At 41.3% G+C, this 14,318-nt stretch overlaps 1 protein-coding gene across 1 annotated transcript in view; it reads right to left on the reverse strand.

Moving 5' to 3' along the window:
- Nucleotides 1–14,318, reverse strand: part of TPK1 (thiamin pyrophosphokinase 1) — a 311,952-nt gene that overhangs the window by 112,894 nt on the left and 184,740 nt on the right. The gene's annotated exons all lie outside the window — the stretch shown is intronic.

Here is a 14,318-nt window from a genome sequence, read left to right on the forward strand (position 1 = left end):
CTGCAATCACTGCTCCTCTTGCTCTGCCAAGCACTTAAGAAAATGGATGCACCATGAAAGCACATACACGACTCTTGGTCATTCCAGAACCTGAGACAAAGTAAATATCAAAGCACGGGACGTTTATATATTCCCACACTGCAGACAAGAAAGGCCATTCATTTTTCTACTATGATTTCCTGTATAACACAGGCTACAGAATTATACTGTTACTGCTAATCAGCCCAGCAGGTAGCATTTGACTAACACACTGTACTTCAACTGAAATGTCCATGCTTCACTTAAATGTCCTGTCACCAGTCCCCTTACACAATCTGCTTTCACAAAGTGCCATTCATTTCCTGAAAAAAGGGTAAGAAAATCCGAAATAACTACAAAGAAAAGCTTAGATCATCACAGGCACAGTGCAGAGGGCACTGTATTCTCTTAGACTGTCTATAACCTGACTTAAACATATTGCACAGCACGTTTAAAGGCAAACAAGCTTTAATTTAGAAAGAGTTTAAGATCTAAGGGTAGGATTCAGTCACCTTTAAATGATACGCTTATACATTAGTATCTCTTGAAAGAGTTTTAGGAGTCACTACCAAACAGGGCAGTTAAAAGGAGAAGGGAAGCATAGAGAAAGACTTTGTACTGGCAATTCAGGGATGTACTTCTTCCTTCTCCCCTAAGCCGTAATTTAGAGGGTGCAGTAACCAAGGGGGGCCAAGGCTGCCACCATGTCAGAATGAAGTTGCTCAGGGTCCACTCTCACAGAGACCAGTGAAATGGACATCTTGCTGTAAACTGCAGGCTTGCTAAACACCATCTTTCTGTGAGAAGTGGTCCAGATGACATTCCTCTTTCTGGAATGGATGGGTTAAATACAAAGGAGATTTTCACTATCTGGTTGAGGAGCACATATTTAAGGAGAAGGGTGAAAGGACACAGGAAGCTGGGAACTGCCTGGGGTGGGTGAAAAGAGAGCAATATCTAGCTTTGTAATGTCAGCATCCGTGACATCTAAGAGCGAAGTCTAAGGCTCAAACTGACAGCAAAGGATGCCCATTCTTTTCAAAACTGTGCTCCTTATATCTACTAAGAACTCCTCTCCCCAAGGCATGGGTAGGGCTCTGGACAGACAACTCAAAGGACTTTCTTCCACATGAGCTCAGTTTCAGCCAGACAACTTGCAAACAAACATGCCTTAGTCTCAGAGAGGTGGGTAGGTGAAAGGGAAACACATTTACTGACAACAACCATAAGCGCTGAATGAACCATGAAAAAGACCTCCCCTCAAGGAAAAAGGGAAGGCAACGGTAATCAAGATGTCATAAAAGCTCTGGAGCCATGAATAAACCTCCCTCCCTCTGAGACCATGGTGATCATCCACTGCCAATACCTAAAATATTTCTATGCCAATTACAGATCAGATATTGTATCTGAAAAGATTCCTTTTATTACCTTCTCACTTCACTGATATCTTTTCACCTTTCACAGCCTTTCTTAATTTCCTACCATTCATAAGCCTATTCCTTTAATTTAAAATTTTGTAGGATATGATATAGAGAATGAAATTATTGTAGTAACATGCATAGTATGTAGAAGTATATTATATGCCAAGATACATACACATTAAAGTATGTCACACTGAAAAGCAAACAATTAAGTAGTAGTGTGAATGCTACATTGATTACTGCTTTATTGGTTTTAACACTTCATCAGTTTTGACCAGTTTACATTTTTTCTTCGTAAGGCAATTTTGTCAACTCAGGATGTGGTTTGAAAATACAGATATATCCTTTCTGGTCTCTGCATCAGCTTCAGTACTGAAGACTTTAAAACACAGCAAGCACTTTCCTAGATAACAAATGAGCCAGAGTAGATTTCAGCTCATTCTCCCATAGCTGTATTAGAGCTCTCATGCTGGCCAGATCACAGTCATTTTTTCATATCATCCACAAAATTGCAATGTAAATTTAATGAACTATTAAAATCCCACAACCCAATGCTGAGTATATAGCAAGATATTGTCCATTTTACTTGATTATACTGGCTCTCTAGCTCAGTGTTTTACATAAAAGGTATGGCATTCATTTCCTACGGGAATGATATGCCCAGCCACTCAGCAGCATCTGAACTTTGCTCAGGTAGAATCCTTTTTACTCTAGCCAGAATTTGCTCATTGCTTCAGCCATCTCACTCTTCATGGGAACAAGAGCTCTCAGCCGAAGGCTGCCATCCTGTCTGTGTACCTGAGAGGATAACCTTCAATCAGCTTCATCGTCACCTCAGTGATTCCACTAACAAATTGTTCCAGCTCCTTCACAAAGCATTTCTTGCTTCTTAAGTTCATTTTCTTACATTTTTACCCAAGTACTTTCTCTATTTGTAAGCCTTTTTACTTCAAATAAGACATTAATTCTTTCTGCTAGTGACAATAAGCATGCAAATAGACTGGATTTGTCTGCTTAAAACAAGCAACATGTATGATGGTAAAATGGAAAAGGGAAAGATAATCTCAAAATCCAGTCACGGATTTGAGTAGCTGGAAACATTTTAATCTTGGTTCTACTATTGACTTGTGTTTACATCTCTGGTCAAATTACTTGATTTCATTTCAGTGCTTTGGCTTTGCTCTGTCCTGCAGGTAAATGGAACATTTGAGGGTGCACATAACATCATCTAGCATAAATTCTGTGGAACATAAACTTCATAACCACTGACTCCATTCTTTCTTACTTACAGAAACCTAATCTACAAAATCCATGTGAACTGCTGGACCCCAAACAATCTGAATTTGACTGCTTGCTCTTGTGCTGAATATTCCCACATGTCCTTGATCAAACAGTACTCCCTGTGCCTCAGGTAGAGTAGGGACAGCAGTAACTCCTGCTCTGCTACTGCAGCTCTACAATTCGTGCTGTGTGTGAGATGAGGGTCATTGGAATTCCTTATTGCCTCAGATTTTCTGGGTGAAGGACGTGTCCCTATTCCAGACTGTTACCATGCTGTTGTGAGTAGGCAAAAGTGCACTAAAACTCTTAAAGCAATCTGTTCACTGAGGCTTTGGAGGAAAATGTGTGCTGGTTTTGACCCTCACACATTTATTCTGTGCATGAACAAGGATTCCAGGACTATCTTCTGAAAAATCATAAAATCTTCTCGTCTTTTAAAACAGTATGAAAAGACATTCACAAGCATCAGCCTAACCCTTCTGTTCCCACAGCTGAACCACTGTAATCTACAGCACATACTGTGGTATCACCCCCATGGAAATGTAAAACCAATCACTGTAAACTATCATATCCCTAAGAAAGCAAGCTCTGGATTTGTATTAGCAGCAATGCAAGAAGCCCTCTAAAGGTTATGCTAAAATGGTCTAGAAAATCTCTTTAACGATCTCGTATCCATTCGCACCTAGTGCCAAAAGCTGTGTTTGGCACATGCTGTGTTTTTAATCTCTTCATATACTGTCTCCAGGAGTACCAAAAGGAAAAAACAAACTAACTAAAAACTCCCATCAGTGAACAACTCAAGGGAGGGAAAAAAGTGATCCTATCTTCTTCAAGAGAATCTGTTCATAGTGAGCTTTTTATTTCACATTTCACTTAACTCTGGCTGTCAGTCTTTACTGAAGTTGCCCTCCTTCCCCTCCCTCCAACATGTTTCCAAGTTTTCACAAGATCGGCAGGACAACACAACTACAACCCACTGCTTCCCTGCCAGCAGGACCCCCACTCTGCCGTGCTGACACCTGTCATCCCACACTCCTCAACTAGAGCCAGCCTGCAGCCTGTGCTGAAGCTTAACCCAGTCCCTCAGGGTCAGCAGGTGGGAAGGGCACTGCACAGGGAAGAGGCTCTTTGCTGCGAAGACTCTCCCTAAAAGCCTCCGTTATTGCCTCAAAGGGATACAGATCACGATCACGATCCAGATCGGCGAGCCTTGCCTGGACCGTGGCTCCTGCTGCAGCATGCTGGCAGAGAGAGTCTTGTACAGGAAGGTCTGTGGCTACTCAGGACCTGATGGGTCAGAGACACTGTAAGCTCTGCCTGCTAGCCCACAAACAGGATATACATCCCAGGACACAAATCAGTAAGAGTATATGCACCTTTGCACACCTCCACGAGCCCTGACAACTTCTCTTTGATTTCCTTTACAGTCCTGTGGTGGGTTAACCTTGGCTGGTGGCCAGGCACCCACCCCAGCCGCTCTCTCACTCCCCCTCCTCAATGGGACAGGGGGAGAAAATAAGATGAAAAGGCTCATGGGTCAAGACAAGGACAGGGAGATTGTTAATTACCAATTACCATCACAGGCAAAACAGACTCGACTGGGGAAAATGAATTTAATTTATTGCCAATTAAAGTTAGAGAGGAAAAAAGACAAAACTAACCCCACCTTTCCACCACCCCTCTTCTTCCCAGGTCGAACTTCACTCCTTCATTCCTGACTCCTTTATCTCCTTCCTCCCCCGAGCAGCGCAGGGGAGTGGGGGGCTGTGGTCAGTCCACACCAGCTCCATTCTGCCTCTCCTTCCTTCTCATGTTGTTCCCTTGCTATAGCGTGGGGTCCTCTCCGTGGGGTACAGTGCTTTAGGAACAAACTGCGCCAGCACGGGTCCCCCACAGGCTGTAGCTCCTGCCAGGAGCCTGCTCCTGCGTGGGCTCCACAGGCTGCAGCTTTCTTCAGGGCGCATACACCTGCTTTGGCATGGGGCTCTCCACTGGCTGCGGTGTGGGTATCTGCTCCACCATGCTCCTCCGTGGGCTGCAGGGTGGACGCCCGCCCCAGCCCGGGCTCTCCGCAGGCCGCAGCTCCCTCCGGAGCCACCCCCCTGCTCCGGCGGGGGCTCTCCGGGGGAATCGCTGCTGCCGGGGGGGCGGCTGGAGCCCCTCCTGCCCGCCTCCCGCTCTCCCCTCGGGGCTCGCAGGGCCGTGTCTCACACTTTCCCCCTCAGCCCTCGCCGCCGGGCAGCCTTGTGCCCTTTCTTCGCTGCCTTTCCCCGAGGCGCCCGCCCGTGGCTGAGGGGCTCGGCCGTGCCCGGCGGTGGGGCCGCTGGAGCCGGCTGGAACCGGCTGTGTCCGGCGCGGGGCGGCCCCGGCCTGGCCTGGCCTGGCCTCCCCTCACAGGGACCCCTGCAGCCCCCGGGCACACAAAACCAATGCAAGTCCCTACTTCAGCCTAACTAATAACCCTCATCACTCATTGTTATTTCTGCTTCTCTAGAAGGCCGAGACGAACGTAAGATGTGCCTCTCAGCCACAAAGCTCCCCTTCCTTTCCCACCGCACCTTCAAGTCGTTTTGTTTCAGCTCCTGCCCAGACGCTAGTCCAGGACCCTTGGAAAGGCCACAAAGGAGGCTAAACAAACCGGTGGTATTGCAAGGCAATGGGGTTAGATGTTCTGTAGACAAGGGTTGCTATATAAAATGCTCCGCCAGCAGCCCACAGGTGCTTATACCCAGATGAACAGAGAAAGCAGACTTCAACACTATGAGAGGTGAGATCTTTTCCTGTGGCTTCCTAAACCAGATGCGTCTTTTCTTTAAAACTAATTTTCTGCCTATTTTTATTTCCATTCTGTCACGTGAAATTTAGGTATCAAATTTTACGGAAAGAATCACAGATTTTTAAGGGAAAACATTCCATACAAAATAAGAAAAGGAAATTTAAAAAATCTATTTCCATTAAAGGGTGATGCTGGTTTTTTTTTTTTTTTTTTTTTTTCCACTTCATCTGAGAAAGAGTTAATGACTCAGGTGCTTTCCCTGCATATCTTAACATTTAGCAATGAAGTCTGTATAAAAGACGCCACAAATAATGGAGAGCTGTAGGGCATCCTCACTTCCCTGCAGCAGCATTGCAGAGGAGATAATGGCGAAAGAGGCATTTGTGCCTAACTAGGACGAGACATTAGGTCTGCTGTTTAAGAAGTTTAAACTTGGGTTCATACAGGTCTGAAGATCGCCCAATAGGTCCCAAAAGAACAGTAATATTTTCAGCTGGTCTGAACATTAATCTTCATGACGAACAAGGGGATAATAGCCTGTCCTATTATACTCAAGGGGCAGATATAAGACCTGAAACTAAAGATGGTAAATTTTTCCTGTGTCTCTCAGGCCCTATTCTGCAAATGGTTCCTCTTTTGAGTGATTTCACTGAATACCTGGGCAGTACAAAATTTTCTTTTTTTTCCATGGGAGTGCAGATTTGCAGAAAGAAGTCTTGAATTTATACATTCATTTCTAAGAGGCTGGAGATACTCTTACATTGAAGGAAGTAGGTTAGGAGCTTGGATGCCAATTTGCCTTTTCAGAGTAGGTTCAGTATTTATAGCAGGTAAGCTAAACATAGTCTGAACCATGTCAGCTTACACCCATTACAAAATCTGTTTTTTCTACACTGCCCTCTGGACCATATAAATTTAGCCATGCACTTAAAAAGAAATGAAGCATGATTTCTTAAACTGGAGGCACTTGTGAAGCTGTAAACATTTTATGCTCACATGTAATTTGCACAAAATACTGAGCTTTAATTGTTCAGTGCTTAGTTGTTCAGTTGTTTAAAAGGGAAGCTCAATGGGTTCTTTGGGCAAGTGGAAGAGACCATCCCCCAAGTCTCTTCCTTAGCAGTGACAAAGCCCAATTAAAAGGTAGCTGATTATAAAAAGAACAGTGTGAGCATCAGAACTAGCAAAGCCTAGCTGCCACTGTGGCTCTCCTGTGAAAACCCTTCAAACCCTACTCTGTTAAGTTTGTGCTACTGCCTTTTTCACAGTGGGAATACTGTAGGGGCCTTTCAAGTATTACCAGGGCGCCTCATTTTCACAATATGTGTGAAGAGTTAAATTACTGTAAGCCCCTTGCCCCTTCTTGCTGGTGTCAGCCAAGAGGTCCAGAGTTAAAGGTCAGGGAAAGTCAAAGGATTGCACAAGACAGCGAGGTCTCAGGGCTACAGGCTAAACCATTTCTATGTAGCACCAGCCACACACTTTTACTTTGCAACAGTCTTAATACCTTCCCCTCCCCTCCGCCCCCAATACTCCTTTCTAGGTAAGGAAAGCAAAAAAGAGAAAGACCCACCATGCCTTCAAAAAATTTGACCAATATTACAGTTTCACTGTTTCTCTTGACTGTTCAAAGGCCATACAATGTTACAAAAAGGTAAAATGTCATGGGGAAAAATAACTCCAAAACCGATAAGGAAGCGTTCTTATATGCAATATTTAGGTTAAATGAGTTTTCTTGAACAGGATGAAAAAAGAAGCTACAGAAAAAGGTTAATTTGTTGATTCGTCTACTGCTTGAAGGACCAGATCGCTGCAGTTTCTGAAGTTATGAAACTGTTCTCTCTAAAGCCAGTGTTTCTACACTCACAGATGTAGAAAACTGCTAAAGGTTTTTATGAAACTATCTCACCAAAAACCTGTCATTTATTCTTGACAAGCAGCTCAATTTAGTAGGAAGAAATCATATTTGAAAAGTAAAAAAATGCCCTGATTATTATAATCTGCAGTTAAAATTTGCTGTACCAGCACTATTTTCTTAATATGCTTAATTATAAAGACAAACTTACATCCCATTAACTAAACAGAATTTCATAAAAGTACTTACAACTTACGGGACATTTCATAATATCACAGTATTCGTGTGTAAAGCAGAAAAAAAAATAAACCAAGTTATTTATGAAAATCTCAGGCAACAAACTGAGCTCTCAGTCCTTGAACTGCAGAGAAATTCCTTGTGTCAAAACCTATGGCTGTTCAAGATTTCCTGCTACAACATCCACCTCCAAGACTCTGTCAATGCAAGTACGACAGTCTTTTGAGAACAGTGGTATGTCAGTGTAGCACGACCACTTTCCCAGCATGGAGGCAGTTACATCAGCAATAGCTGCTATCAGGGAAGCTGTGCTCCTGTAAAGCAGAAGGGGCTGGAGGGAGCGGGGAGAATCACCTCTCCTACCAAAAATAGTTACAAACAGGAAAAAATTGGTGGTTACAAAGGGAACACTAAATCGCCCCTAGTAACCTCATGTTTTCTGTTTCAAATGTATTTAGCCTTTGACTAAGTTGAGAGAACAGTAGCTGGCTTCCTTATTAGCTTCCACAGTCTTGTTAATGAGCGTATCCTTGATCTCTCCCATCCCCTGAACTGCCGAAATAAATGGTATTTTTTCCCCCTTATTCTTTCCCTCCCCAAAGCTTGATACAGGGCTTATCTTTTTTAAACAAACAAACAAAAATCAGTGCATTCTCCAGAAATCTCAGTCTGCTTCTGCTTTTTTTCTTTAAATTATCTTCATAGACCAAATGCAAGCCCCAGTAGAGTATACAAGGATTACATAAGAAAAGTATGTGATGCACTCTGGTCTTGCAGACACCCATTCTGCATGAAATTATTCTAACACAAAGATATTCAGTGTGTCTTGATGCCCACAACTGTAGTGGAACAGATAGACAGCCTGCTTCCTTTGCATGAAATGAGGGTGTTTCTCTTTGGGAAGTGGCAAGTTCTGATATCCTGTATTACAAGAAATGTACTTTGCCATACCTTTACAGTAGGAAGCCTTGAAATAATTCAACAGTAGGAAAGATGGGTTAGATACTGCATTCCTGGAAGGTGGCTTTGGACCTTAGAGTCAAAATAGTCAGCACTCAAGGATATGTCTGTACACGCTACAGGAGGGATTTACTCCTGTTGAAAGGTATTATGAAATTCTACATTTTGGAGTGGGAATTAACAGGAAACACTTTAAGATCCATTTGTTTCTTTCTGACAGGAAAGGTTTATGAAGAGGATTACTATTAATAACTCATGAAAATCTTCTGATACAGCACTTGACAGTATAGAAACCTTTTCATTACACATATTTAACTTCCCCTAGAATATATCTCATTTGCATTTTCTATTCTCCTCCTGTGGGGCATTAAGAAGAAAAACTGAACAGGTTCATTCTTAGCCCTGCCTGCTTTATGGAATTTGGAGATAGCACCACAAACTTCAGGGTCCTTGTAAAAGCTTCACACTCCAGCTCCATGCCAGCTTTGGTGTCTTCCAGACTGCCTCTCCCCCTGTTTATGGTATTTAGTTATTTCTCTGTTCCCAAATCCTGGTAATGGCCTGTCCTCATTCCTAGGCTTTCCTTTAAAAGCTATTCCCGCTACTGTCCTGGGTCCCCAAAAGTTTTCAGAAATGAAAACAATAGTGATCTGGCATGAAATTACCAACTACTAACGTGAGCAGCAAAATTACGATTCAGTCAGGAATGGAAGCTGGTATATTTACTGTTACAAAAATGTCACGTCATCAGGAATAACCTCAACTCAGACAAAAACAAAGCTAAGCGAAACAGAGCCCGGTGCATGCAATAATTATACCCTTGCTACATGGGACTGCTCTTTATGTAAAAAATTATTCTCTTTTAAAGTATTTTCTGATTTTTGTTTTACAGTATTTTCTGTTTTCCTTCAGGGTCTTTTTCTTCGTGTAAAGACAAACCAGAGAGTGCTTAATAAGCTGTTTGAACACTGCATAGCTGAAGGTGGTACATTAACATCACTTCATTGGCTTCTCTTCCGCACTTTATAAATGCAGGACTTCATTAACATTGTGTTTAGTTTAGTGTCCCTCAACAGAAAACAAAGTGGACTGATTTGACACTTTCTTTAAAAGGGCAAAGAGAAGAATGCTTGCATTCACTTGAAAGAAGAAATATCCTAGACTGCTGACAGATTGAACCTTTAAAGTGTAACTTTAAAATGGAAATGTTAGTATAGTATCCCTTCACTGCAAAGGGTTTTTAGGAAGAGTTGGTTTGGATTTTTTCACTTTTTTATATTGACACTGATGCTTTTATCAATTTAAACACACTAACATTAAACCACTAGAAGGCATGTAGGTTTCAATAAAATTCATTTTTTATATCTTCAGCCCATATAACCAAATGAGCTGCTTTAACTTTTTTTAAGCAGAAAAGATAATAAAGTTAAATGAAAAGTCCCAGAGCTTAGTTTTAAGACTAAACGGTATTTTAGATGAAACAGTTAAAGAAAGCAGAGTTTGTAACTCCAAGATAAAGATAATGGCTTAAATCTATCTTTACATTATGAGGATTCTTCTTGGAGCTACATAATTGATAAACACACTTCCACTTCTCACTGGCATGAGCTGCTATGAGCTGCCTGTGAGTCAGACCAGGGACACTGTTGTGGAAAGAGCACTTGATGAAGGTTAGGAATTGGAAGATCATCCCCAGCTGTACCACTAGCATGCTGGGAGACTGGACAAGTTGCTTCTGTACTTCTGCTTTCCGATCTGCAAATCGAAGATAATAATAATGTTCACTTTTAATGCAAGATCTGTTGGTCTCTCAATAAGAGATATTGTAAGCATGCCTATCATTTTGCCAGTTCAGTTGGTTTCTTGAAATAGCTTGTGTTATAAGAGAGAAAATTAAGAACAGAAAGTAGTACCAGACAGAAATTACTGTAAATAAGTTTACTTGAAGGTCTTGCAATGAAGAAAGGAAAGTACTCACATAATCACAGAATGGATAAAATAATGACTAAAGCAGTAAAGCAAAATGTGCATACCTAAGTGTTCAATAGACCATAAACAACATAAAAGGAACACATGGCAGAAATAAAGACAGAGTTATTAAGACATTAAAAAAGCATCACACAGGGCCAGGAAGGTACACTGCCAGAAAATGTGTGCGCTTATATACATACATGCATGTGCATGAATACTCAGAGACATGCAGAAAGAGAAAGAGAAATATCTAACAGCCTTTAGGTTGGAAAGAAACTTCAGGAGTCAGATTCTGTTGGTGGTACTGCACTGCTTCACCCATCCAATACAATGCAATTCACAAATGAATTAGGGCTGTGGAGAGGGAAAATTAAGACTAGTTCGAGCTTGCACATATAAAGGGTACTGCTTGTTCTAACAGTCACTGCAATATGTGATTATAAATACATATAATTAAGTGACTTAGATATCACAAAATGACCCCAATGCTGCTTTCTGCATGACTTGGCTATGCAACCAAAATATGCAATGTAAACAAGAAATGAATGACCCTGAGGATTCAGAATCTATTCTGAGAGTTTTTAATTGAGACATAAGGAAAAAACAGTTATGAATTTGGCTAATTATTCTAGAAGAAAGAATTACTGCTGTTTATATCAAACAAGGAGTTCAAGAACTAACAAGGTATTTTTTCTCCCAGATTTCTGTCTCAGTTGACCTTCAACTCCAATTTCATCTTTCTTGTGGTAAAGGTAATTCTAAGGCCTCTTCTCAAACTGAAATCTCCAACAGCCAGTAAAATCTAAACTATCTTTGCAGGCTTCTCTCCAGTGGGGGCACTGAGTATCTATCTCACCTTCACTCCCACTCAGGTGACCTCTAAGAAAGCTGTTCAACATGATTATCTTTCAGTAGTCTATTCCTCTGTTCAAAAGTTATTTGTTCAAAAGCTATTTGGGTGAGCAGGAAGGAAGAGGAGAAGCAGGATGGAGGTGCAGAGACATGGAAAGTAAATTACACAAACTTAATTCCTTTGGAACAAAATATTGCCCCCATACGTTTATGTGAGCTCAAAAACCTCCTTGACATAGAACTTTCATAGAGGTGACTGACAGATCAGAGTAGAAACTTTATCTGTTCAGTATAGCAGATAAATGATAACTTACTCTCTAACCAATGGAGGAACATCCATTTCAAATACCTCAGCTTCTCACAGTTGAATTTCATCCAGACAAACTATGTCACAGGATTGTGGATCCATGGTATGCATTGAATGTAATTAATTTCCTAGCTTACCATATAGCTACCCAGAAAGAGCAGCAAACATAGCATGACTGTGGTATCAGTTTTTTTAAGATACTAAAGACACACCTTCCATGTTTAGTAACTTCAACTATATATCATGGGGAAACAGATTTGTAGTGTCTCTGTCATATTCCTCTTGGACAAGTGCTCTGGATAAGCTGGACAAAGTGGATAAAAAAATCAAAGCATACATATTTTTCTTGGAACCATGAAGACATATTCCACCTAGTTAATACTCTCAGTTAAAAGGAAAGCCTTTATGATACTTTTTCCAGAAGGAAAAAAAAACACATTGTGACATTCAAGTTTGTACTTCAGGCCAAAATATGCAAATGCACGTGAAGAACCCCTTCTCTCTCCGCTTTTAGTTTTCAGACCCTGGACCTTCCTTTCTTCTCAGCTCTATGTACTTCCCAGGTGACCACAGAATTCAATGGCAGCTTTCTTCTCTGAAGAAATTTGCATTCTCCTCAAAGATTTTAGATCTATGGCTTGAACAGTCTATTTTCTCACCACTTGACATTTCTTATGCCAGAACGTTACCCATAAAGACGCCTTTGGTAATGTTAGGTTAATGGTTGGACTGGATGATCTTAAAGGTCTTTTCCAACCTAAACGATTCTATGATTCTATTCTATGATTCTAAATTAAGGACAAATTTAGGTAAAGAGGCTAGGGTTTCAGAGGAGCTAAGTGGTTGCATCCATAAACAGAGGCCAGTATGTATTGCAAGTGCTTAGAATCTCTGTGCTGGGGGATGAGGCATCAAGCTAAGCACTGCATTATCAGGACATCCAGAAGAATCACCAAGCCTCCTGCTAACGAATTATACCTATTGCTTCTGAACAAAGGGCAAACTGGAACCCAAACTAGTAATTTATACAGTTGTGATACAGTTTTGGGTTCCATTTGCTTAAGTTTCATGTATTATTTGCCTAAGTTGAATCAACAACTTCTTGAAACTCCTTATGTCAGAAAATGCGGAAGACCAAAAATACGAATGTATGCTTTAGCTAGTGCACATGAATCAGCTGATAGCATCTTATTATTATGTTTTATGGAACAGACATTGCAAGTGAGAAGCAGCTAGGATTTAATGGACATGGTACTTAGTTTTAGAAAACATATCTGTGTTACTTCTTGCAGCTCTGAAAAACTCAAGACTGTATTTAAAGCACATCTTACATATAACAGCATGAAAATATCACTGAACTGAAATCTTAAGGTTTAGTGCATTGGCATGAACCCTACACAGTTACCGCAATTACACTCTGGCTTATACTTTACACAATATCATCAAGGATTACAATGCAGTATCCTTTAGCCAACTTAACAGGACTTTACCTAGGAGAGTGATCAAAGAATTCAAAGTTTTACAAATAGGGTACTTATTGTTGAAACACATCTGTAGCTGTCATGTTCCCATTGCTCTTATTTTAACCACACATTGATTATTCATTATAAAACCTCTTGTGATAGCTTAAAAGAAGTTCCTCTATAGCAATAGCTGGGATTTGATAATGAACTGAATCCAGGAAACACTCAAGTTCTCCTTCATTCTAAGAGTAATTCTGTTAAGAGGGAAGCGCCTTACTTGCCAAAGTCAAAACAAATCCTATGCGTAGGTGGCTCCTCTGTTTCGACAGCACTCGTTATCATTCATGTCCTAGATGGCAAGACACCCCTCTGTGCTCTTGTGATGATAACTTATAGGAGAAAAAATAATTAACTAGCATATGAAGAGTTTCCTGGCCCACAGCCAGACAGATAAGAGAAGTGTATGGAGAAACCCTCCCACCTCTGTCTATACTAACAGGGAAAAAAAACTGATGAACAACAGTATGTATTGAGGGCAGCAAGAGGAGACGCAATTGCAGATGGACATTGTGCAACAGCACTCTGAAATGTCCCATGGACATATGTTTCCTTTAGAAGAACAAGACATTTCAAAATAGCTTAAGCAAAAACTGGTTAATTATTTATCAGCCTGGAGTGAGGAGGGAAGAAAGAGGGAGTGGTATTGGCATTTCCATTTCTTGCTGCTTTGTTGGAGTACAGCAACCTCAAGAAGTCAGGTAACTTTCCTATCCTGCTACAATGAAAATAGGAAAAGAGGAGGTTTACACATCTCCTTCCATCTTGTGCTGTTTTCATTTTCTTATGGGAGTCTTGCCCTCACTGTTGGTAAGAGGATGCAGCAGCTGTTTCCTCTCAATTCCTTTCACCCATAGGTACAGAGCAGAGGAGAGAGCTCAGCCCTTATGAACAACTGCTCCATGGGGCGAAAGGGCAGCAACCCCAAGAGAACATCTGCCATCGACTCATCATGTTGGAAATTCCCAAGGAATTTTAACTTTACATCTTAGAGAGACAAAACAAGCAGGCCTCCGAAACCAAACTGTGGAAGGGGAGGGGGAAAGTTGTCTCCTTTGCCTTTCCAATGAAATGAGCAGCTGACAACTCCATATGGCTCCTTTTAAGTTTAGTGCACTGC

The sequence above is a fragment of the Pelecanus crispus genome, chromosome 2 (genome assembly GCF_030463565.1).
Source record: "Pelecanus crispus isolate bPelCri1 chromosome 2, bPelCri1.pri, whole genome shotgun sequence".
NCBI classification, from domain to species: Eukaryota; Metazoa; Chordata; class Aves; order Pelecaniformes; family Pelecanidae; genus Pelecanus; species Pelecanus crispus.